Genomic DNA, 25,477 nt, shown 5'->3' with positions numbered 1-25,477 from the left:
TTGGCACCAGTGGCCATACCTGCTGGTCATCATCCATCCCCTCATCCTTGACAAAGCTGTCGTCTATTGCATGGGTTTGTAACTGCACCCAGGGCACTACTCCATACTACATGCTGGTGCAAATGTGAACATGAACAGAGGGACTGGCCACAAAATGTGTCTAGTAAAATGCATGACCATGTATACAGCCCTCCTTCCAAACAAAGTCACTTCTCCAAAGCATCAGCAGCATTCCCTCTTCAGCACGCACCTTCCAGCCTGGCTCCTGCGTGACCACGCTGAAAGGAAAGATGAGCTTTTCCCTGGAGGTGAGCAAATGCAGGATCAAGGACAACTTTTAGCCAACAATCCAGAATTCACTTAATCTCTTCTGATTTACCTGAGCGCTAACCTGTTTATAGCAGGTCCCCAAAGTCTGTGTGGACACCTGCACACCTTTGAGGATTTAGGGCTTCATCCAAGCACCACTTCTTCATGGAAAGCAGTGGAGCAGTGGAGAGGGTGTTGGGGTTTGTTTGTTTGTTTGGGTTTTTTTACACACACGCACACTGTTGTCCAGTGTCCTTCTTTGCAGACAGAAAGAAACAGCCATTTTACTACTTCCTGCTGGTAACTGGCCATTTCTCTCAGTCAAGCAGCCTGAAGGCAGCAAAGACAATTCAGAGAGTCAGTGTAGGCATGTGAGCTTCATCTTTTACCTAGGAGACTGAGCACTTGTATAGCCCATTGCTGCCAGATAGGTAAAAACACTAGATGCATAGAGCCCCTGTAAAGTCTACCATTAATGCTTCTCACCACTTTTACAAACTTGTTTTTGTTTTTACACATCAGAGTGTTTTTAATAGTTGTTTAAATTGCAAGGATGGCTTCATGTGTCAGAGGTATGGACTTCTAAGTGTTGAGATATGTAAGATGCTGTCTTATGAAGAAGAAGAAAAACAAGGAAAAATATTTTCAATTCATCTTATGACTACTAGCTAACTGTCTAACGTTTCAAAACCCTGTGCTCACCCATCTCACATTCTTCACATGAGAAGGGGAGAGGAGAGGAGAGGAGAGGAGAGGAGAGGAGAGGAGAGGAGAGGAGAGGAGAGGAGAGGAGAGGAGAGGAGAGGAGAGGAGAGGAGAGGAGAGGAGAGGAGAGGAGAGGAGAGGAGAGGAGAGGAGAGGAGAGGAGAGGAGAGGAGAGGAGAGGAGAGGAGAGGAGAGGAGAGGGAGAGGAGGAGGAGAGGAGGAGGAGAGGAGAGGGAGAGAATATTATTTATGCTTATAAATATCTTAACAGGGGGTGTCAAGAGGATGGGATCAGACCATTTTCAGTGGTGCCCAATGACAGGGTAAGTGGCAACAGGCACAGACTGAAACGTAGAAGGTGTTCCATCTGAATATGAGGAGAAACTACTTTGAGGGTGCCAGAGCACTGGAATAGGCTGCCCAGAGAAGTTGTGGAGTCTCCTCCTCTGGAGATATTTAAAAACCACCTGGACACATTCCTGTGCAACCTGCTGTAGGCAAACCTGCTTTAGCAGGTGGGTTGGACTAGATGATCTCTATATGTCCCTTCCAACCCCAAACATACTGTGATTCTATGACATTACAGCTTCCAGCCAACTGTAGGTACAAGCTTTAGTATAGAGGACTTGTGATATTCTGTCCAGCTGGAAAGCAGGAGATGGTGGAGCAGCTCCCTGGGCTCAGTGACTGGTGGGTAGAAGCCTCCTGACACTGATGCTCAGCCCACCTACACTGGGCCTGGAGCACTGTATCCTGGAGAGGGCAGCCATGAATAATGGCACGTACAGCAGATCTGCACAAGTGCTCAGCTCTCACAGCTGCTCCGGGCCTGGACAGCTAGGTGCTTACAGCATGCCGTGAATATTTTGCATATTACAGCAGAAACCAGTTGTTGCGTCTGGGCACCTATGGAGTATTTTCAGTATTTCAAATATTCATCTGTCAAAGCCCCACTGAAATACCATGAGATACTGATGGTGGAGTAAAATAAACAGGAAGAATAACAGAAAAAAGTTGCCACTTGCAAGACAAAAACAGAAACAAGAGGCGCTTCCGTCCTTACAGTCTGTGCACGTGGCTTGGGAACAAGGCTGGCGGCCAAAAGCTGCCCGATTGCGCCTATCGAGTGTCCCTGTTTTGGGAGGGAATGTCCTGAGGAGCTGGCTGGCCACTGACATTTGGAAAATGAATGAATTGTGCTTGCCAGGTGCTTGAGAACAACATTTGGCACGAAATAGCTGGCATGTCATGAGCTTGCAGGCTGTGTTATTATTTCCTATTCTTCCAGACCTTCTCATTGTATCAGGGGAATAAGCACAAGCCTGTTTCAGAGCACATCAAATATCCCAAGGGGGATAGTCACAGACATATTTACAGTATATCAATTTTATTAACATATTTAACTAAAGTAGAATTACTTATGAGGTATTATCCCAAATAATGACCACAGTGGAGACCTAAAATGCATCTGGAGTACATGCTGTGTAGACACTGGGAAGAGCTGAGAAAAGTTAAGGTAAGAAAATGTGAAAAGTGGTGTTCTGTTGTCCATAATGGCTGTATGGTTGCATCCTCCCACATTTCTCTGTCTCCTCAGAGCCTAGTAATGCTTTAATAGATTTTCACAACAGGAAATCTTGAACCTGTTTGCAGAGAACTCTATTATTTCCAGCATTTATGAAACAGATGCGTGAATTTTGCAGACCTGAACTGCCACTGGTGTTTAGAGACCTGCTGTAACGGGGAATACCACAGGCCCCTCTTCTTCCCCACCCTTTTGTTTTCTAAAATGTCACTCCAATATTTCTATCCTTAATACTCACCACAGCAGAAATAATTGAAATAAAGCATAAGATCAGATCTAATACAGCAGTCTGGCACACGGTGCTCCAGAATGACCTTTAAATTCTTCACAATCCACATCTTTTAAAGAAGACACTGAGTCTTTCTTGACGAAGTGGCTTTATTCCTGGGAGCCACAGGTGCTGCTCATGGCACATCCACATCAGAGAGCCTGTTCTTACCTACCTTTGTGTCATTAATCAAGTCACATAAGATAGAAAACTAATATTCTAATTCTGTGGCAATGGTGATTAACTAATACCCTTTATAAACTGTAGAAAATGCAATTGCAGACAAAAAATTTATAGCTGGATAAGAGCTCTTACAAGCTGATTGGCTTTCTGCAAGAAAAAATTACTTGGAAGAAAAATGACTGAAAGAATGCTGACTAGTGACTTCAGATGAATGGTGCAAGTAGAAAAGCCACACCAGAAACAAGATTACTCATTTCCTCCTGATGTGTTAAGGTCTACCTGTCTCACCTGAGTGTCCTGAATTTTTCCATATTCTTCAGAGATTCACACGATTTGGCCTTCCGGTCTTTAAAATAGAGGCGAATCAGCAATGCAAAATATAACATTTTATTACTGAATATGCAAGAGCTTCCACTCTTCACTAATTTTCCTTTTAACTGCTGAGGGACAAACTTCACTTAGGACATGGGTCCAAAGTGTGCTGCACTGGCACAGCTCCACAGAAAAGCAACAGAAGGGGTGGACAGTAAACATTTACACCATTCAGCCTGGGAGACTTCAAAGGGCTAAATTTTAATCCTGTTCATCAGTGATTTGAAAGTTACAAATTACAGTCTTAACCTTAGCCTTTCCTTCATCTCCCTCTGGCTCACCAATAAATCTCTGATATTTACTGAAATGTACAGCCTGTTTAAGGACACTGAGATGCTAGATGTTATTTCTCCTTGACTTCACAGAGACTATTCTTGTCAGGAACATATGACTTCCAAATGAATACCCATCCACTTAAAATGTTCAAGTAGACCAAAACATTAGATGACTTACCTTCTCCCACTGACGAATGAACAGGTTTCACCTCAAAAAGAATAAGAAATTTAAGCTTTTATACCATGTAAACAAAATCAAAGTATGATGAGGGTGTACATAATTACTTGGCATTTAATAAAAATATAGATGATAATTTATTACATTAATTCGATTGCATTAAGGATGTAAATAACATCTGCTTAATCATAGTGTTACTGCAATTAATGAATAAACATACATTCAAATGCAGGAGCGTTCTCTTTTGGGGAGGAAGGGACATACATAGGACATTTTCAGCTTGTTTGCTTGAAGACTAGATCTCAATCAAGATTGAACAAAGAAATTAAAGAAAATCTCTCAAACGCTGGTATTTCACTACCTTTGGAAAATAAATCCTTAATGAATCTTCAGAATTCAAGTTGGGCTTTACAGAATCCGCAACTCTGGGCAGATGCTGTAGTAAACATTAGGATGCTCATCCTTGAAGTAGAAACTGAAGCCTTTCTGTTAGCAAATTTGGGATAGTATTTGCAAAGGGACCTGTATTTCACTGAAAGAAGGTGGACATGAGCTGTTACATGTTTGTATCATTTTAAAATATGTGATAACGATGAAATTTCAATATTTGAGTAGGCACTTTTACAGCTTCTACACCTTTTCATAGTAACAGGATCTATGCCAATGTCACTGTAGTCAAATATGAAACTTCAAAGCAGTATCCCAATTTTCTAACACTTATGGTGGCTGCTGCTTCTGCCTGGGATCCTTCATCAACCTGCATTTTAACAAAGTACATAAAGAAATAGTTCTGCCCAGCAGGACTCCATGTACCACTCTAATTCAAAGCTTAGCCCCTCGCAACACACTATTCAAAGAGCGAGCAATACAACAAAATGGGCTTACCATTTAAACCTTGAATGAAATAGCTACAAAGGCAAGCAGGAAAGGTTATTATAGGGACCCATACCAGAGACATCAAACAAAACCCCAAAGCAAGAAAGTAAAACTTTCTTCCTAATTCTTGTAATCAATTATGTATGTTCAGTGGCAGGAGAGTTTGGGTCTGCTCAGTAACCCCATGAATATTCTCTTAATCACAGCCTTACTGTAGTAGTAGTTTGGGTGACCACAAGTCCCATATGTCTCCCCCCATCTTTCTGCGGGCCAGTGAGCTCAGGCTAATTCTGTCAGCAAGAACCAGTCCTCTCTCCCCACAGTCCATAATGGGGTGAGCACTCCAGGTATTCTGCTGCCCAAAGCTAACCACTGGCTTCCCACATATACCCAAAGCAGTGGAGTTCCCTAAGATCTCACATAATTTATTTCAAGTGTCAGAGATTTCCCTGGTTCGTGAGCAGAACATGAAGTCGATAGATCTTAATCCTCAAATCACTATCTTACAATGGCCACAACCCCTTTTCACCTGCACAACCACTACCAATGGGCAAAAGTGCTCAAGAGTAGCAAATAATCAAGGAGAATAGGATAGAAAACCCAAGTATCAAACCAGAATCTACCTGCAGATATGCCTATCAATCAGGATTGAATCCATTGGTGGACCTGGGTCTGATTTATAAACTATTGTATAAATTCACATGGTCTGTAACTGCTAATTTTGCTTGAAACCGCCAGTATCTTGGACTTCAGAACTGTATGCTTGCTCTTATATTAAGTGAAAGGGTAAATTAGAGGAATAGCTCACTGTCTTTAGTCTTTTGAATAGCTGTGTTACATTTCTGTCTCACCCTTCATCTTGTTATGCCAAATTGTCTTATTTCTTACAGTTTGATATTCAGACGTTTTTCCATGCTTCCAAGTCTTTTCATCCATCTTCAGCTCCCTTGCTCCGACAGCATCCTTTTTTACCTAGTGCCATCACTGCTGACCAGGTTGTACTAAGCACCACTGCACTGTGTTCAAGATTATTCTCTGTGCCTTTCCTGTTTTATAGAGCATTCTCCTTTGCAGTTCTTGTTACATCTTCGAGGGATCAAACTTATTCTAATGTCACCCTGTACCCTGGTTTTCATTTCTCAGCAGAAGCATGCTGCTCGCTCTACAGCCTGCTTAGCCCCTTGTGCCCCCGAAGCCTCTTCTGGTTACATCATGCTGAATCAACTGCATCATCTGACTCCTGACTTTCCCCTTTTTAGCTGTGAACTGGAAGTGTTCTGGGTCAATTAAATGATTCTGAATTCACGATACTCCACCTTCAAACCTTTGTGGAACCAGAGTCCAACTACATGTCCTGGTGTTGGTCTTTCAGCTGGAATCACAGGGAATGATCATCAAAAGTCTGTAGAGAAAAAAAAATGCTCTCTCTCACCTATCTTTACATCTGTACAGATGCAGCACTAACATATGAATAATTAACAACTGTAAGAAAATTGCCCATTTTTTTGTGAGGGAAAGGATGACAAGTTGAGATCAGGCCAAGGTGGATCCCCTGTTGCAAACCTTTAGCCATGTCCACGTGCTGCTCAGGAACTCATTTATTCAAGGCAAGCCTTGGGTATGCCCAGTCCTCATCTCCTGTCAGATGGTGGCAGCTGGAGAGTGAGACAACGCGTAGTGGCATTACACATCTGGATGAGGTGAAAGAGCAACCAGGTGGGTTTCTTGTGACATGCAGGAAATGGTGCTTGTCCTTTTGTGCTCATCCTCAGGGCTCCAGACAGTTGGGACTCACATGCTGGTGCTTTGAAAGTGTGAGCCACACAAGTCAGGAGCCACATTGGCATGGGCTGGTCAGACCTACTCAGGGCCTGCAGGAATTCGTGGTTAAGGCACAGTACTACTACAGCACCCCAAAACATTGGAGTTTGCATCCACCCATGGTCAAGAACACTCTCTGCTTGCAACTTGGTTTCTTAGCGTTTTAAATCCCTTTGCAACTCCTGCCACCTCCTCTGCAGCTGAAGGAAGAAGCTGCTGCCTGTCCTGGGCCGTGCTCCTTCCTGCCTGCCCAGAAAGCTGCAGGGAGTATCCTGCCCTCACCTACCACCACTAAAACAATGTCTGCTAACTTAGCTAGTGGCCAAGTAATGTATGTGTGTATTTATATATGGTGCGTATATTGTGTATTTATTGTGTACATGTATGTATGTATGTTGCATCTACAAAGATGCATTAACTCAAACATTTGAAAGAAAAGGAATTAGCACCCAGGGCACAATGACAGAACAAGACCATCCAGGGCAGTGAAAACAGCCAAACAAAGGGGTTCATAACCTCCACTGAAAGAAAGTAATATGATGGGCAGCTTTGGTCAGTAACCTCACAGGCCAGATAAGCTCAGCAGGTGTAAAAAGGACCAAAATTGCACAACTTTCCTGCCTAAAAGGTCCCATGCTACCCCAGCTACTCATCTCTGTCTCCATCCTACGAGCTGTCCACACTATATTGGGCAGTGGGGGGAGGCTCCATTCCACACACACTGTGCTTCAGCCTTTAATTGGAGACTTAATGCTGAAACTCTCCCCAAGTGAGACAGGGTAAAGCTGTTAAAAACAAACTTCAGGCACTTCACTTTAGTCACACATAGGATATACAGCCAATGTCCCCCACAGACATCACAGAGGGTGCTGAGCAGGTCTGCTCGATGGTTGCTCTCACAGATAGCTGAGCTCTTCTTGTGCTTATGTTGCTGAGACCTACAGATTCATTCCACATAGCCAGAACTCTACTACTTTCCGTAGTATTTTGAAACTGCGTGGCATCAAAATCCTTACTATTTTTAGTTTTACATGCAACTTAATATTTATTTAAAACTCCAATAGGGATGCTTGTTGTAAATGTCAGCAGATTATTTACTATGGTAAATTAATTAGCTATGTAATGATTCTCTTTTTAGGGAGGAGAGACTGCTAATACTTGTTGGATGACTTGAGCATTATGATCCTTTGAAGGTCTTCAACATTTTTGGATATTTAGTTCAGGAGCGGGCAAGCAGTGCAAATAATATCCCAGAGCTCAGGCATAAAGCAAATTGTTTTAACTCAGGTATTAACAGTACTTTGGCTCAAATGAACACGTCAGTTATGCTAAATTACAATGAAATTCCAGTTAAAGCATATAAGGTGGGAATATGATGACTATCTGCTGTATTAACAATGATAGGACAACTAAAATAAAGTATCACCAACTGTTAATAACCAGCTGAACAACAGTAAATTTCTCCCCTTGTACCCTAAACTAAATTTTGTAAAGAGAACCATGAATACTGAAAGACATAAATTCATGTTGTTTTATACTTTATCTCTCTTTGATGTTTTTGGAGTGTAGTCATTTGAATTTCATGTGCACAAGATGAACGCATATGCAAACAAATGATTGCACAGAAAATGCATAATGATATAAAAGGGTGCAGTTCCCTGTGAAATATGACAAGTTACATGTTCACTGATAACACCAAAATTTAAAAATAATAAATAAATAACAGCAACAAAACCCAGCTTCTTGCTAAGCTGGCAAAGTGCACACACAACACGTATTTTCAGGCACAAAGTGCTAGGTTTTTTCTATATATATGACAATGGGGAGACTATACCGACAAATTTAGCATTAATTGAGGCCCTGCTAAGGAACCAGATATGCAGAGCGGTAATAGAGGCAAGTTTTCTGTGATGGGACTGATTTAGTAAGCTCATTTTGTACAGCGTATACTTCTCTTGTAGAGCTTACAAGTAAATAACATTTCCTTCTTTGTTATCATCATTTAGAGTCTATCTGGAGAAGCAATTTTTTCTTTCCAGTGTAATTTTGCTTTCTTTCTTTCCAGTTGAGAAATAAAGGATTAATGTTTTTGTTAGCAAATTTTGTCAGTCCACCCTGCCATCAGAAACCCCTCCCTCAAGAGCAAGAAGAATGGGAAGCTGGCAGGAAACAGCTCCAAAACCTGCACTACTGTAAGGCAAAGCCAGTGAAAGCAAACGTATCTGAAGGAGCTCTTGCAGTGGGGATGGCTGGGGAAGGTCTAATGCTCAGCCCAGAAGAGCATGCGAGCAGGAAACTGGGGAAACAGATGGATCCGTGAGACAGTGCAAGGGGAGAGCATAAAGCTGGTGAGCTAAGCAAATGGGCACCATTGTTTCCAAACCCAAGAAGCTCTTCTGCCGGAAAGATTACAGATTGCAATTAGCATCTGAATTCTTTGGTATCCTGAAATCTCTGCACTCAAGGGTCCCATTGCGGGACCTGGAAGCTCAGCTTCCCATCTTAGGAACATTGGGGTTGGTAGGAGATATTTGCCTTCAGATTTATTTGTCTGAAAAAAAACATACTTAGCATAACCAGAACACCCTGTAGGAGCTCCCACGGGGGAGCAGACACATGCCCCTGACAGCTCCCCTGTTCACAGCTTCCCTGGTGCACCCATGAGGGTGCTGGGCAGTGAGTGTCCACTGCAGAAACAGACTGTGGTCCCATTTGAGGAACTGTCTGGACTGAATTCAGTTCTGGTGCAGGCATGGTGGGAACATGCAAAGTGTCTTCCACCGAGGCCCTAGAGGATGACAGGGTATCTATATCAGAACTGTATGTTCTGAGCGTTGTTTCTGCTTTTTCAGGCGTCATAATTGCTTGGAATTACATTAGTGTCAACACAGCTACAGTAGGAAGAAAAAACATCAGCACTGTCTGTTTACATTCTGGTTCACATATATTCAGCAAAATAGTTCTCTAGTGCTGGGAATAATTAGTGAATTTAAATGACTATTATGATTATCATTATTGATACTGCTTGTTAACTTCAAGCCATCCTGAGAGTCTGGCATAACATAACACTATTCAGGAAAACAAACAAACCAGGGGAAGCTCTGTTAAGCAAATTTTTCATCTCAAGGCTATTAAGGACTTCAGAGAAGTTGCATCCTCATTAGTGAGATGAGAAACCGGATCATCACCTGATCAGGTTGATACAACTGGACATAGTCTCTTATTTTCAGGTCTCCATCTAGCTGTGAAAAGAGAATCCTAAGAGATCTGAAAAGGCCTATCTGCAAATTAACAATAAAAGCTTTCAAGCCTATAAAGATACTGTAATTACTTTTACTAAGTTTATCATGCAAAAAAGGGCCAAATTTATCATTCAAAGACCAAAATATATATTCTACATTCTGGATTTTTAAATGTATCTGAATATGTTTGAGTAGTCCTGCGAATGACTACAGAAATGTTTGAAGTACAGGCTATTTTCTGGTGCCTCTGTGTTGTGCGTTTCCAACATATCAGCATAATTTGAAATGAGATATGCATAAACCATGTCACATATGCATTTAGCAGGAAAGAAACACATAACTCAGCTCACATCACTAGCAGAAGAGGGAATGGAGATCAGCCCATTTTAAAAATAATATTTAGCAAGTTATGCCATGAAAGCAAAAATTGCAAAGAGTCACTCTGCAACAGCTATATAATTTTTCAGTCTCTTCAAGACTTACCAAATCTTTCCTTGTGATTGACTGTATTGACAATAATTTGCATCCTAAGACTGGAACAATGTAAAAAAATCTTATGATTTTGACAATAACCATTTAATCAAACATATATTTACATTTAAGTTAGTATCTATTTGATGGCCTCCTAAATGACAGTCAGCCAATGAACCTGAACATAATTTAAGAGGTTCTTCAGTATCAGCTCAAAAAATACAATCTCTGTATAAATTAATTATTTAAGGAGTCATATGTATTGGCCTGCAGTAAATAGAAGTACTGCTGTATGAATAAATTAGCAAATTTTAATTCTATCTACAGAAATCACCAGGCCCTAGGTAAACTCTTCTTGATAATATGGTTCATCCATAGCAGATGATATTGTCACAAAGAATTATTAGATTAGTAGTTTCAGCTCTCCTGCACATCAGTCTAGGATGGAACAGAATTAGACTTCCAGCCAGCACAGGTGCCTTTACACTCAGCTCCCATGTACAAACATGGAGATTTCTACCAGAAATGCAGGATAGGTTCAGCAGAAAGCTACTTTCTGCGAGGTAATCAAAGCCATGCAGCCGGGGTGCTTCACAGAAACCCTGTTTGTAAAGGATCTCAAGGGGTGAGCTCAAGGGATTTGTGCCCTTTTCTCGCAGCTACAGCAACACTGCACGGGGAGTCTGCTCAGCCTGATCCCAAACCTCTCCAGGGACAAAAATTCCCCCAAATGATTAGGCATCCTGCTAGGAAATTCCTATGTGGGGAAAAAAATATATTTGTAATGTCTGAATGCGTGAATGTTCACACATTTCAGATTACATTACTTCGAATTCACTGGAGTGAACACTCAAGCAGAGTCAGTTTTGGAAAATCCATGGCTAGTCCAAGATAAAAGACAGTTTAGATATGTTCTCATAAGCAGGCCTGTGCTAAGGATGGGTAAAAAAAGGCCTGTCTTAGGACACTGCTTTGCAACAGGCTGCATTGTGCAGTGAAAGGTCACATGGATTATCTCTTCTGTACTTTGCGACAGAGACCATGATGGAGAAATCTGGCAAAATGTTAATCCAGATTCATTATGGCCTGTGCTTTGAGAAATTGACTTTCCCCTGAGGAGTTCGCCTTCTTAACATTTTCTTTCTATATTCCTCAAGTTATTCTATATTGTGCAAAAAGCATTACGATACAATACAATATTTCAGACCTTCGTATCTTATTTTAAATGAAAATACTGCCTAGGAAGAAAGGGGAACAGATGCTGAAGATACAAAGTCTCTGTCACTCCTAACTGAAGTCTGACAGTTGTCATCAATATAGATCTCATGACATGGCTCCCAAAATGGAAGGTAAACATGTTAGTCGAAATTTTTCTGTACGTAACATGACTGATATTGTCGCAGCAGTTTTGACTTAATATGATATTCATTACTTTCTGACAGAGACTGTTACGTAGGATGCTGTGAGCTTTCAATCTGTTGATGCATTTCTTTCTACAAGTGGGTGTATTTAAGTGATAGGCGTAAGGGATAGACTAACAAAGGCAGAAATCTGAATAAATCAGTCTCATAAATAGGCAACACTGCATGCCCAGGGTGAAGATTTTCTGTACATCCAAATTACAGGCACACTCTCCCCACAACGTGAGGCATGTTGTTACTCCCTTTGCAACTGACCTAGGTGAAAACGTGTAGTCCTCATTCAGCAGTGCACCTTGGGGTACAAGCAGTTGATCACCAAACCAAGAGGAACCAAAATCTCAGTATTGCCAGAATGGTGCTTTTATGCTCGAAACAGCACCAAAGAAATGAATTCAGTGTTGGTGTTCCTAACTGGCATCTGCAAACTAGCCTCTTAGGCAGACTTGTATTTAGTATTTATATGGAACCTTTTCTAGGGCTGTCTTTGGTAGTACGGTATTTTATAGTAAGATACAGTGCATCCTCAAAATAAAGCAGCTCCTCAAAAGTTATATATTTTTAGTGTCCTTCACAAATTCTGTGTTTTGCAATATAAATTTACCTCTAGGTCTAGAATAGCAACCTCTACAAAAATGACACCTACTAGGCAGGCATCCTAGAGAAAAGCAGACGCACCCTGAGTGTGTGAGTGAGCACACAACCATTAAACAACCCGTTTTACTACAGCCTTTTCCATGGCCACTTTGAAAGTTGTATTGCTGAACCGAATCAACATCTGAGTGGGACAGCACATAAGCATGCTCCTGCTTCATGGCACTGTGATCAGACCCACAGGTTGCCTCAATGCTCTGGGGGTGATCATGTGCTGATAGGTGGGCTCTGGCAGTATCATATAATGAGATTTTCCTAACTTTCTTGAAATAACCCAAAAATAACACCCACCAGTCAAAAAAGAATAGAGACTGAATATCATTTGGCAAAGTAAACCGATGTCAGATTGATTTCCAGGTGCACATTGCCAACTTTCTACAAAAGCTTTTTATGCTACTGGCTTTCTGGAAACTAACAGAAACAATTCAACAGAAATGGAAGCTTTTTCTCAAGCTAATCCCAAGAGGCAGAGTCTCCTGGTGATGGCATAATGTGTTAATCTTTGAATCACAAAAACTAGAGAAGAACAGGACCGGCTTTAGTTTTGACTCAGGAAAAAGTGAAAAAAAAAAAAAAATGAGAGAAAGCAGTTCCTCTCCTCTGCAGGTCTGGGCAGTTGTCCACAGCAATAGTCCACAATAGCGGCCAAGCGAGGTGTCAGTGGTCCTTCCATAGACACAAAGGAGAAGAGAGAAGACTCTCCATCAGGCAACTTATTTTAAGGAGTCAAACCACCTTTCTCAGAATGGGTTGGATGTGTCTCTCCCATAAATTTATGCTCGAATGCAGTTAATTTCCCTGGAAGTCTCCAACCACAGTGAAATGTAAACCAACAGAGGCTGAGAAAAACCCAACATTTAGGATACAAATCCTCATCCTTGATGAATATTGTAGGCACAATTTTCTGGAGTGAAATATGAACTTTACGAGAAGCTGATAGAAGAATGGCTACACAACGTGCTGAAGTCGTGGCCTCCAATGGAGCCATCAGCACTGTGTTTTTGGGATCTCGGTAGCCTGCGTCTTGCCTGGAGATGACTGGAGAAGTCCAGCCATCAAACCCCATGTCAATATCACAGGCACAGCCCTGAGAGTAAGGCTTTGCACTCCAGCCTTCTCTTCATACTACCTATGTGTCAATCATCCGGCTGTCAGCTCTCATGTTCCTATTGCAAGTCTTGGGACATTTCATATTCACAGCTATTTTGTTCATATCTGCTAGGAATAAACACTACAAAGTGGGACTTCGACTCCTGAAGCCACTCAATTGCATTAAAAAAAAATGTTGTTTGTCTCTTGTGGTTACAAAGAAAAGACAGAAAACGTGGCGTTTTCAAGCTCAAGAAAATCCAGGAAATGTCATGATTTTAGTGTTCTGATTCATGCATTTTGAATGTCTAGGGATGGCAAATCCATAATGTAAATACAGACTTTTCGCTCGCAGGCTGTATGTCTGAAAGGAAACCAATTTAATCAGCTGAAAAGAACACTTAATATGTTTCTTTAAAAAATGTGGAAACAGTGTCTCAGTTCATATTTTGCTGTCAGACCAGTGCAACTCTGATATAAACAATGAGGCTTATATCCTGAGTTCAGTTTTCACTTCTTAATGCATTATTTTAATGTCTCATAACTTCCCACCAATAATTAAAATGCCAAATACTGTACTCATTTCTTAATCCCACTGGTTTATTGTTTTTAAGGCTGAAGTAGAAACTCCACAGACATCAGTAAGAACAACAAAACATGAAGTGGTTTCACAACTAGGTTCAAGTGTCTAAAAACCCCTCTTTTTTTAATTTTTTCTTTCTTTTTTTTTTTTTTAACAGAGAGTCGCAGTCTTTCTTGAGGAAAATCATTATTAATTTCAAATACCAAAACCCCCTGCCTCTTTATGCCAAAAAGAGACTTTCCCCCCTGTATTACAGTTTCCCAAAACACTGAAATAGATTTGTATTTAACCTGGAGATTTCAGAGTCAATATGCTAACAAAATCAGATTTCTAATAACATTTCAAAAGACAAAGACAAAAATGCTTTACTTTCGTCTTCTCATTTCAGAGCTCCTGAACTTCAGATTACACAAATGTCCTGCACTTTATTTGCACTCCCAGTGTTACAAAACAGAGTTTTGCAACTTTATAATAATAATACTAATACTGTTGAAAACAAGCCTGCTGCTCAATAGTACTTCAACAACTCCTGATAATCTATGTATCCTTTGCGTCACCACTGAGCCCTGAGCTGACACTTAGCCAGGTCGCAGCAGCTTCCCAAACATCTTTGTTTCTGGTAAGTCATGCAAGTTTGACGCATGGATGTAGCTCAGCTTCCTTTTACCCATGTGCATGTTTTGCCCTTTGCAGCACTGAATATGTCCTGCCATTTTTAGAATATTCTGAATAACTTTGTATCTTTTGCAACCATTACCACTGCTAGTCTCTCTACTTTCTCATAAGTTTAAGAATATACTGATGTCCTAGTGATGTCCCACCACTGAGCTGCCTTCACTGTATGGACGGGTTGTCTGCACAGTCTCTGCATCCCAAATTTAAGATGTTTTTTCTTTGGCTGTTTTTTGTTTTGTTTTGTTTTGTTTTTTTCCTACCAAGGGAAGGATTAGAATTTACTTACTAGTAAACTGACCAAGATGTGGTGCCATCTTTGTTCTTTCGGTCTGTTGCCAAAATCCAGAATAACTGGTGAAGTTTTGAAACGGAGATGAATATAAGACCAGGAATCAGATGAGGGGGTTGCTGTGATTTTCAAGACTTTTCCTGTTCACAAAGCAATACTGTTCTGTACCATCTCATTTGTGTTCACAAACTTGCAAATTTTTGTGTTTAGATATTATCACCAGGATGCAGAATATATGGAGAGAGAAGAGACAGCTTTCCCTGTATTTATAGCAAGATTCATAGAGAAAAACATTGGAATTTCCTTTACCATAGGGCTTGTAGCATTTACAAGCTAGAGAGCTCAGTGAACATTATTTTTTTAACTTGCTATCCACCAACACCTGGAAGTTCAACAAATCCTGCCAAGGATTATTCTCAGTAGAGTTCGTTCTATGCAATCTGACCCAACACAAATTTTAAGGGGATCTAAAAATCAGAAAAATATATAATAGACATGTTTGCAAGCCCTTGTACAGCATAAATCAGGAGACAAGCAGAATAGAGGGCTAGGATTTCTACTCACCCTTAGAAATAGCTACTGGTAGCACCAAGTAGGTAGAAAGTAGATAAGTATAAGTAGATAAGGAGAAACCTGTGGCTTGGAAGAAAAGTTCTTGACTTGACTCTCATGTTATGCTGCTTGATCTGTCAGAAGAAGCACTAGGGACAAGTAAACACACAGGAGGGACAGAACTTTGTAGTAACTTGCAGAAGCTCAGAGTGTTGGTGGCAGAGCTGAGAGCAGAAATCACACTTGGAGTCCTCTCTTCAGTATTTTCCCAAATCCTTCACTTTCTGGGTTCTTCTGTGAAGTCTGAGAGTCATGTTTTTCAAGGCAGCACAGAGGACCCCAGGAGGTATCGCTCTTGTCACAACACCTGTTGCTGGGCTTCAGCTGCTGCCTGGTGGCTCTGCTGGGGACTTACCTGGTCTGTTCACCAGCAACTTGCCTACCAGCCACAGGCAAAAAATAAAACATACATTTTTTTTTTTTTAAAAAAAAAAAGGAAAAATAACCACAAGGAGGAAAGGAAGAATGGAGGGGAGGACTAAGGTATTTTTTTTCTGTCTGGTATATGGCAGCTATTCTTTTGAAACTTTTTGAAACTGTTCATTATTACCTATGAAAAAAATAAAGTGACACCTAAGATGCAAATGATTTCTAAAGCTACATCATGAGAAAGTGCAATTAATTCATGCTATGTCAATTGGAATTGGAATCTAGTCCTTCTCTTGGGCTGTGAAAGCGAGAAAACCCAGCTGCTAATTACTACATGCTGTTTCTGCTGCAAGAAATACTGTGTATTTTTTTTCAATAATTGATAGTTTTGTCATTCATGTAACTTAAGACTTCATCCAGTCAGTGAACCAATTGTTCAATTATGTTGTCTCTTGACTTCCCAAGCTTGTCAGATGAGCAAAAACATGCTTGGCTTCCTCCCACTTCACGATGGGGGCTTTTACACTTGTTTTTCTTTCAGTATCAGTACATTTCCAATGCCTGAAGATACATGTTGGAGGAAGAAGGCTACGCTTTGCAGTTCACTTACTCCAGTGGAATTTTATTCCATCACATGAATCAGAGACCTGGAAATCATTGATGAACTGAGTGTATTAAATTAGCATTCTAACAAGCACATTTCTGTGTGAAAAATATAAGCCAGCGCTCGCTACTTAGGCTTAAAATACAGGAGAAAATGTCTTCCTGAAAATTTAAGACTATGAATTTGAGAAAAACAAACTACATTTAATCAAAGAGTTGCACCGAGTATTCAGTCATTCCTGAACATTGGCACTGTTTTCCAAAGTAAACACTGTAATTTAGCAGTTTTTAGACAATGTGGCTCATGCACCACTGATCACTACAGGCCAGCTGTCAGCCTGACCCATGCAACACAGATAACAAGCACAGAGCAGGGAAGAAAAACTGAAACCTGGTAGTGAGGGGCCAGAGCTGGCTTTGGGCACCCCTGTGTGCACAAGTCCTACCCCTGCTCTCTGACCCTTGCAGGGTAACAGAGCATTGGAACAGGCTGCCCAGGGAGGTTGTGGAGTCTCCTTCTCTGGAGACATTCAAAACCCGCCTGGACATGTTCCTGTGCGACCTCACCTAGGCGTTCCTGCTCCAGCAGGGGGATTGGACTAGATGATCTTTTGAGGTCCCTTCCAATCCCAAACATACTGTGATACTGTGATACTGTGTGACCAATGCCCAGCACACATGTCCAGCAGGCTGTTGGTTTGACCTCCTCACAAGATCTGGGTGATCCGTGGGGATCTTCATGGTACCAGTTGCAAAGTTTGATGCCCCTTGTTGACATTGGCTGACACCAGGATGAGTGAGTGTGCAGGGGACACCCCAGGGGTCGAGCCCTCTCTCCTTCACCCCACACACAACTTCTGCTGAGTCTCCCACAGCAGAGGTGAGAATGAACTAACCACTTTTATTTATGATAGAATATTTCCAGAAGAAGATCTAACTGCTGAGGCCAAGAAATAAGAGCTCAGCTGGTGCCTATGTGCTGACTAATACCAGCCCAGGATCTGGCTCGGAGCATCTTGTTCATCTTGTTAGGAAAGAAGGAGCTTTTTGTACTCATCACTGCATGGCACCAGGAGTAGAGACATTATTGAAACCAGTGCTGGTGTTCTGCTAGGAGACAGAGCTGCCAAACAGAGGATGTGAAAAGCGCTCCTTGAATGGTACAGCTCAAAGAAAGTCCTGCTTGCACCATTGGAAGGGTGACAGAGATTCTTGATTATTTTGTGGAATTTCTTTTCTGTCCTGTATTGAAGGAGCAGTAGGTAGTCTGCAGGAGGGACCATGACCTGGTGCTAAAATACAATCCCTATCACATCTGAAGGCAATGGTATAGGCATTTTGCAATCAAATGAAATTTGGAGGGAGGTACTAAACAATTTCACAAGGGTAGAGCTTAAGTCAGTGCCTTATATAACACAAACAAAGGCACTGCCCAGTTTCTGTCCTCCCTCTGCATAGGTGGACCATACTCCATGCAAATTAGGAACAAAAAGGGAGAACAAAGAATTCATTCAAATCCAGGTTTTTACATCAAAGTGATTCTATTCTAAGTTTTTCCCAAATATCAAAAGATGTCCATATGGCACAGAAACAACCTAAAAATGGTACAGAAAAATGAGAATGATATTCACTGCGGTAAAATAATGGTAACAGTTCAGAAACTAACAGATGTCTATGGCTCAGTATTTTAAATTTTGTTATTCTGTCAAAGTGACATTTACAGTGTGTTAACAATAATTCTATAATATGATCAGCTCAAATTACTTTTATTTTTAGCATTTGTAATGTATACTATCTTACCAAAACACTTGATAAATAACAATAGGCTAAGACAGTCTAACACTGATAAATACTTCTTTACCAAAATACTAAATTATCTATGTATAAAAAATGATTATGTATGATTCAAAAATAAGTGGCAAAAGTTTTTGAAAGAAAATTTAAGAAAGCAGTGATTCATCATGGAGATGATGGGTCCACCATGACAGTAATATCATGACAGCATTGTCAGCTCTTCTCTGTATCTGAAGCTCTAAATCACAGAATCACAGAATGTTAGGAATTGGAAGGGACCTCAAAAGATCATCTAGCCCAATCCCCCTGCTGGAGCAGGAACACCCAGATGAGGTTACACAGGCAGGTGTCCAGGTGGAATTTGAATGTCTCCAGAGAAGGAGACTCCACAACCTCCCTGGGCAGCCTGTTCCAGTGTTCTGTCACCCCTACTGAGATGAAGTTTCTTCTCAAATTTAAATGGAACCTCCTGAGTTCCAGTTTATACCCATTACCCCTTGTCTTATCATTGGTTGTCACCGAGAAGAGCCTGGCTCCATCCTCGTGACACTCAGTCTATTTATAAACATTAATGAGGTCACCCGTCAGTCTCCTCCAAATTAATGAGACCTACCTCCCTCAACCTTTCCTCATAAGGGAGATGCTCCACTCCCTTAATCATCTTCGTTGCCCTGCGCTGGACTCTCTCCAGCAGTTCTCTGTCCTTCTTGAACTGAGGGGCCCAGAACTGGACACAATATTCCAGGTGTGGTCTCACCAGGGAAGAGTAGAGGGGAGGGAGAACCTCTCTCGACCTACTAACCGCCCCGTTTCTAATACACCCCAGGATGCCATTGGCCTTCCTGGCCACAAGGGCACAGTGCTGGCTCATGGTCATCCTGCTGTCTACCAGAAAACCTCTAAATTTTAGCTTTTCTCTCTCTTCTTTCTTTTTAATTTTTTTTTTTTCTAAGAGGCTAACTTTTCTACTGACAATTTTAGGTACATTTCTGAAAAGCAGTGCTTGTCTCTGCAGTCATTTGCCAAAGCAATATTTTAAAGGCTTACATAAAATAGCTATTGCTATTCCTGTGTGTTAAACACTGAATTAATTGGTTACATACCTTTCTCTACCCCAAATCCTTTAATCTGCCGTCTCTTTCCAGACAGTTATAAAGTTCTGCTTTCAACCAATGTGATCACTAGTTTAGTAAATTAATTTAAAACAAAGACAAGGATTAGCCAGCCCTGCCCAGTAACTGTAATTGATGAATTCTTTTTCTAAGATCTCTAAAGACGTAAGTTTTTTAGATATGCAAATCATTCTAACTTATGGTTATTTCACCTGTATATTTATCTTCTAGATTACTTAGTTACCACCTAACTCCATGTTATTATTCCATTTTTCTATCATTTCAGGCTTTCCAAATCATCAACTCAACTTCTCTTGCAGAGATGAAGGCCCGTGGGGCTGGGGGTTGCTCACTTCAAGCAGAACAACAGATACTTCTGAACTACAAAGACAGTCAGGAATATGACAAAGGATGTAAATCATCAACAGATGCTGAACTTATTTTTTGTTGTATCCATACAGGTCTATTTCCAAAAGCACTGAGTACTATCTCTTCCACTGATTTTATCAACACTCAAGAGAAAACTTTTCAGAAAATTAGAGTATATTTTGAAGGAATCGAGGATATGAAAAGATGCTTGTTTGGGGTTGGACTAGATGACCTTTGAAGGGCCCTTCCAACCAAAACTATTCTCTGATTCCATGGTTTATTAGAGAGTTAGTTTATTGGTTTTACATAGCATTTTCTAAACAACTGCCATTTTTGCTGCAGATTTAATATGTATTGTCTTATTTACATTGAAATAAAAACATTATATGACTAAATTCCAAAGCTTCCTTTTAAGAACCTTTCAGCCATTTCAGCATGGCCTGAACTCCCAGATCACTTTGTTCACAAGTGCTTGTGTACCTGAACAGAAATAACAGGAGCAAGTGCAAAGCAGCAGTGACACAAGTCCCCTTGCAGACCAGTGGCAGTATGGCACAGGGTCCCACCTCTCCATGTCTCTGACACTCCTTTTCACCGGCTGCTCTCAAGTGTCACCAAGTCTTACGCAGTGCCAGCTGCCCCAGCTGTGGCCAGGACACCCTAATTTTCCACCTGGCCATGGGGTCTGATCTGGCAATAGCCCGTCGCAGTCACTTACCTTGTCCAGCTGCTTTGCTAGAGGATGGAAAAAGTATTTGAGCCACATGATTCCCTTTTTGTGCAAAGACTTCCTGTCCATTATGCTGAGGTTTTAATTGAGGTAGGTTTCCTATTATGGCTCCATAAAGGTTTTTGTTCAGTAGCTGCATGTTTATTACTAATTTGTTACAGAAATACAGTAGAAATGTTTTGGTACCCCACTCTGCTGAAAACCCACACTGTGTACCATGTTTTTATTGTGGCTTTATTCCTAATTATTTCTGCACAGCCTTATTAAAAAGAGCCTAAAATGTTCTCAGTAGCTTCCTCCCCTCCCTCCTCAACCTCGCACATCCATCTTTTCTCTAAATTGTGATAGCAGGCTCATGAAGTGTTGGCTTTACGTTGCCATGAAAGTATCTCGCTGCAGAAGGGCACCTGAGGTCACCCCAGCCCTCAAGAAGCATCACCAATTTCCTGGCAGCAGGAGCAGCATCACCCACAGTGACATATTATTATTATTATCATCATCCTCTTACCATCATCATTTGCAGTTTAAATTGTGAGCCTGGCCAGGGCTCTGGGTGTGTAAAACCAGGCGAGATTATCACTCGTGCCCAAGCCCAACTGATCCTGCTTTTCACCACCCCCAAGCAACCGCCAACTACATGGTTTCTGGTGGTGCCAGAGCAAGAATCTTTCTCCTTAGGAGAGCATAATCACAGCTGACATTTGACAACCAGAGAAGGAGGAGCAGACTGGGGAGAAAGCAAAGGAAAAGCTCCATCTTCTCTTCCCAGCTGGGAACCTCAGGATGGCATTCAAAACAAAGTGGGACAAAGGGCCTGAACACTGTTGGCAGCATCTCATGGAGAGGCTGTTAATTCAAAAGACATTGATATATCTGGTAATGGCTTATTTGACACAATATGATTTATTTTTGAGAAACAATTTAAAGAGAGAAAAAAGAACGCATTCGAAGGGTTACTCACAGGAAAAGCTAGGGAAATGAGGGAGGTGGCGATAAATAAATAGTCATTTAAAAAAAATACAACCCATGCACTAAAAGTGAAGTTTCCGTTATTTTAGCTCCTCCTAGAAAGCAGTGTCACTGAAAGCCCCCTGTATATCCTAATGCAAAAAAGCTATTATGTATGCATATTTCTTATTCTGCTGCCTTAAATTCAAAAACAAATGAGAAAAAAAGAAAAAGCAAAGATTACTTTCAGCCCTGATCTATGCCTTTTGAAATACACAGGGACACTATCACAGAATTTTTCCACACTCATTAACGCAAGCACACACTTGTTTTTCCAGAGAGGGAATACTATGAGCTCCTCCTGAGCCAGGCTGCTTTCCACAGGCTCCCTTGAAACAACAGGAGGCGAAGGGCCCCCGGGCGCTGCCATCCCCTTGCAAGGACGATCAGTTTGCATTAGTCACAACAAACCTCCTCGCATCGCTCGGCTTTCGCAGGGTCCTTTGCTTGGGAACAGTTGCTGGGCTGAGGCTGCTTCGGTCTTATCTCTTTTGGCTGCCAACAAAAGAAACTGTAGGTGACTGACAGGCAGGACCACACTCAGTAGGTGTTTATTTTTGTAAAGGAGACTTTGTTTGTCTTCTGGAACTTCAGCCATCAAGCTTTAGCCTGCAAATCCCAGACACATGGAGGGCCAGTTTCTAAATCTGAAAGGCAAGCATAAAAAGTGGAGATTTTTTTTATTAATTTCATGCTTTTTGAAGGTGTTTCTTAGGAGACTATAGGGAGTAAAGCTTAAAACATCATGTCTGATACTTTAAAACTGACATTCTAAAAAGTTGTGTTCTTTCTTTCCTTCCTTCTTTCTCTTTCTTTTTCTCTTTATTCTTCTTTATTTATTTATTTTTTTATTTTATTTTATTTTATTTCTTTTCTTTCTTTCTCTTTCTTTCTTTCTTCCTTTCTTTCTTTTCTTCTTTCTTTCTTTCTTTCTTTCTTCTCCAAAAAACAAAAAGGGAGAAAGCAGTGAGGACAAGATCCATGCATATTTTCTAAGAAATGCCTTTTCCGAAAGTCCATTTTGCAGCTTGTGTGTTTAAAAACAGCTGGACCTTTTTGAGAGCTTCCCAGAGCACAAAGCTCCTAAAGCCGGCTCCCAAGCTCATTGCTCTCCCCACCTTGCCCTGCCTCGTCCTTCTCATTTAGTTTTCATTTCAAAGCCTGTTATTTCCAAGAGCACAACCTTTTCGTTGGGGTGGACGTGGTCACACTGAGAAGGCTGGTCATGCTTTAACAGGTGTTACCTAACATCCATTACTGTAACTTCTAACTTAGACCAGGCCTTAATTGTATTTAAATTTAAAATAAGGAAAATTGTGCTGTGCTATACTATAAATCAGGATTTATTATAGTACTAATCCTAAACGGTAAAATTAAAACGGATCACTCGCAGTGGTTTCAGAATAAGCACAGAGTGACAGAAAGAACAAAACATGAGGTTTGTTTCCGGTGGGAGATTTTGGGGGTTTAACCAATTAATGTTCCTGGAAGAGGACGTCTCCTCTTCAAAGCCAGTAGCGCTGTTTCAGTCCATTCTATGAGAAGATCACCTTATCAACACCAAAGTGTATATATTTGCCTTTATGTGTCAAAGGAAATACTTTAAAATCCATATAAAGAGTATTCTGGGATTAATTCAAAACACTTAAATTTTGACAGGTTTACATCCTGCCATGGATTTATAAGAAGTGTGGACAATAAAATTAACAACAGCCAGAAAACCACAGGCAAGAGCAGCAGAGAGCCCACAAATAGTACTGGGCAAGGAGGAGGGGAAAAAGGAGGGGTAAATATCCCCAAGTTTGTAGTAATTTCTATTGTATTGAATCACAGAATCATAGAGTGGCTTGACTTGGAAGGAACCTTAAGGATCATCTAGTTCCAATACCCCTGCCATGGGCAGGGACACCTTCCATTAGACCAGGCTGCTCAAAGCCTCATCCAACCTGGCCTTGAACACTTTCAGGGATGAGGCATCCACAACCTGTCTGGGCAGCCTGTTCCGGTGTCTCATCACACTCACATCTCTATCTACCCTCTTTAAAACCATTACCCCTCATCCTATCACTACTTTCCCCGATAAAGAGTTCCTCTCCACACTTCTTACAAGCCCCCTTTAAGTACTGGAAGGCTGCTATAAGGTCTCACCAGAATCTATGTTTATAAACTATGTATTTATATATACATATAAAGTATATTTTCATATATTTAATTTGTAAAGCATATCTTTATAAAGTAATTAGCTTCACGTGGCTAGCCAAGTCAGCAAAAGGCATTGAGCAAATCACAAAGAAAAGGGAGAAGGACACACATTAAAAATTCAGCTCCATTTCAAGATATTTGCAGCTTCAAGCAAGGGAGGTCAATGTACAGATAACACAGAAAGGCAAAATCTGAAAAGCAGAGCCTTGGCTGCATCAAAGCACAGCTGGCATCTGTGCTTAAGGTTCATCCTTGTACTGACCTGAGTGGTCATTTAAACTCACAGCAGCAATACTCAAGCTGTTTTGATTTGTGAGATGCTAGTATGTGCCCAGTGGTTTGGTTGTGGTTTCCAGTCTTATGAATTTATACCTACACACAATAGCTTCCCTTCTGACAGTGCCTTTGGCTGACCCCTTGGAGGAAGACCAGACACAGACCACAAGCTGAGGCAGCCTGCTGCAGGGTAAGTCTCCAGACACAGAGAAGAGTAGGATGGGCAGCCAAGACATCCATTCAGTAGTAGCAAAACCACATCAATTTTCATATAATTATGCTAAATCACTCATCATTACCATGCAAATGTTTAGGCATATTTCCTGCATTGATTTTAGTGGAAGGAGAAGGCAATTCCTGTAGCACTAACATTTCCAGACAACTGTTATTTTACCCGGTAGTCATATATATTCCTAAAACTCCTTGTCCAAACAAAGGAACTGACAGGACAAGAACCTCCCTGCTGGCCATCTCTCTCCAGGTCACAGCCCCTCACACAATTAATGAACCATTACTGTCCATCTGACTCATGGCACAGAAGGATCACAGGAGCTGAGATGAATATGATCTATTTTGCCCCATTTCCTACTTCTGTCATGTTATGTTATACTTACCGTATTACCTTTATTTACATTTTAATTCTGATAAATTAAACGAATCAGGACTACTATGCTGATACCCCCTGTGGAAACAGGATATTTTTATTCAAGTGGATGGTTAGCATGCTGGATTAATGTCATCTAAACCTTCAATTTTTCATTCACTGGCTAGAGATGGTAAGAATACATTGTAGGGAAAATCACTGATGCACTCAGATCATGGACTGTGAATCTGCCTGTCACTGATTCCAAGTTTCCTCATCCTCCTCCATCCGGCTGCCTGTTCCCTCATCATCTGAACAGGCTGGAAACTCCACTCCTGTCTGGTGTAACAGCTCAGTCCTGCTGCAGCTCCTGGACAACGGCAGAAACAATACATTTACCCTCACAGCATGTCAAGAAGTATTTACTTTGTATAAAAATAACTTATTTTGAATATCTGTAAGCAAACAGAACAGCTGCCTGCAGAGGGAGAGCCAGAAAGCCTTGACTGGCTCATCCAGCCCCCTCTCCTGTGCAGCAGAGCCCTGGCGCTCTCAGGACACTCAGCGACACCCAGACCAGCTTTGGAAACTCCTCACCCAAACCTCCACATGCTTTGTGGAGCTGTAGTATCATAATTCTGACAGCGTGAAAAACTGTGGGCTTGCAATTTGAAAGCTCATCTTACCGATACTTTATCCTCTCTGTAAAGTTAAGGGAGATGAATTTGCAGCACTCCTCACGAGCGCTTTCTTCCACCATCTCCTCTGGCTGCAGAGTCATTACTGGCAGCTCTGTTCCAAGAACACTGGACATATAAGCAAAAAT

At 41.2% G+C, this 25,477-nt stretch overlaps 2 long non-coding RNA genes across 2 annotated transcripts in view; one reads left to right on the top strand and one right to left on the bottom strand.

Moving 5' to 3' along the window:
- Positions 1–1,256: 1,256 nt before the first annotated feature.
- LOC135578654 (uncharacterized) lies at positions 1,257–20,008 on the top strand. Its single transcript, XR_010470627.1, has 3 exons — positions 1,257–2,530; positions 14,418–14,648; positions 19,770–20,008. It is a non-coding gene; the product is annotated as an uncharacterized LOC135578654 (long non-coding RNA).
- Positions 20,009–22,117: 2,109 nt separating this feature from the next.
- LOC110363788 (uncharacterized) overlaps positions 22,118–25,477 on the bottom strand; it is a 28,953-nt gene continuing 25,593 nt past the window's right edge. The window contains exon 3 of the long non-coding RNA XR_010470628.1: positions 22,118–22,237. This is a non-coding gene — a long non-coding RNA (uncharacterized LOC110363788). The remainder of the gene's footprint in view (positions 22,238–25,477) is intronic.

Source organism: Columba livia, chromosome 2 (genome assembly GCF_036013475.1).
Source record: "Columba livia isolate bColLiv1 breed racing homer chromosome 2, bColLiv1.pat.W.v2, whole genome shotgun sequence".
In the NCBI taxonomy this organism is placed as follows: Eukaryota; Metazoa; Chordata; class Aves; order Columbiformes; family Columbidae; genus Columba; species Columba livia.
Note: the sequence above shows the minus strand (reverse complement) of the source record. Positions and strands in the feature narration are given on the sequence as shown.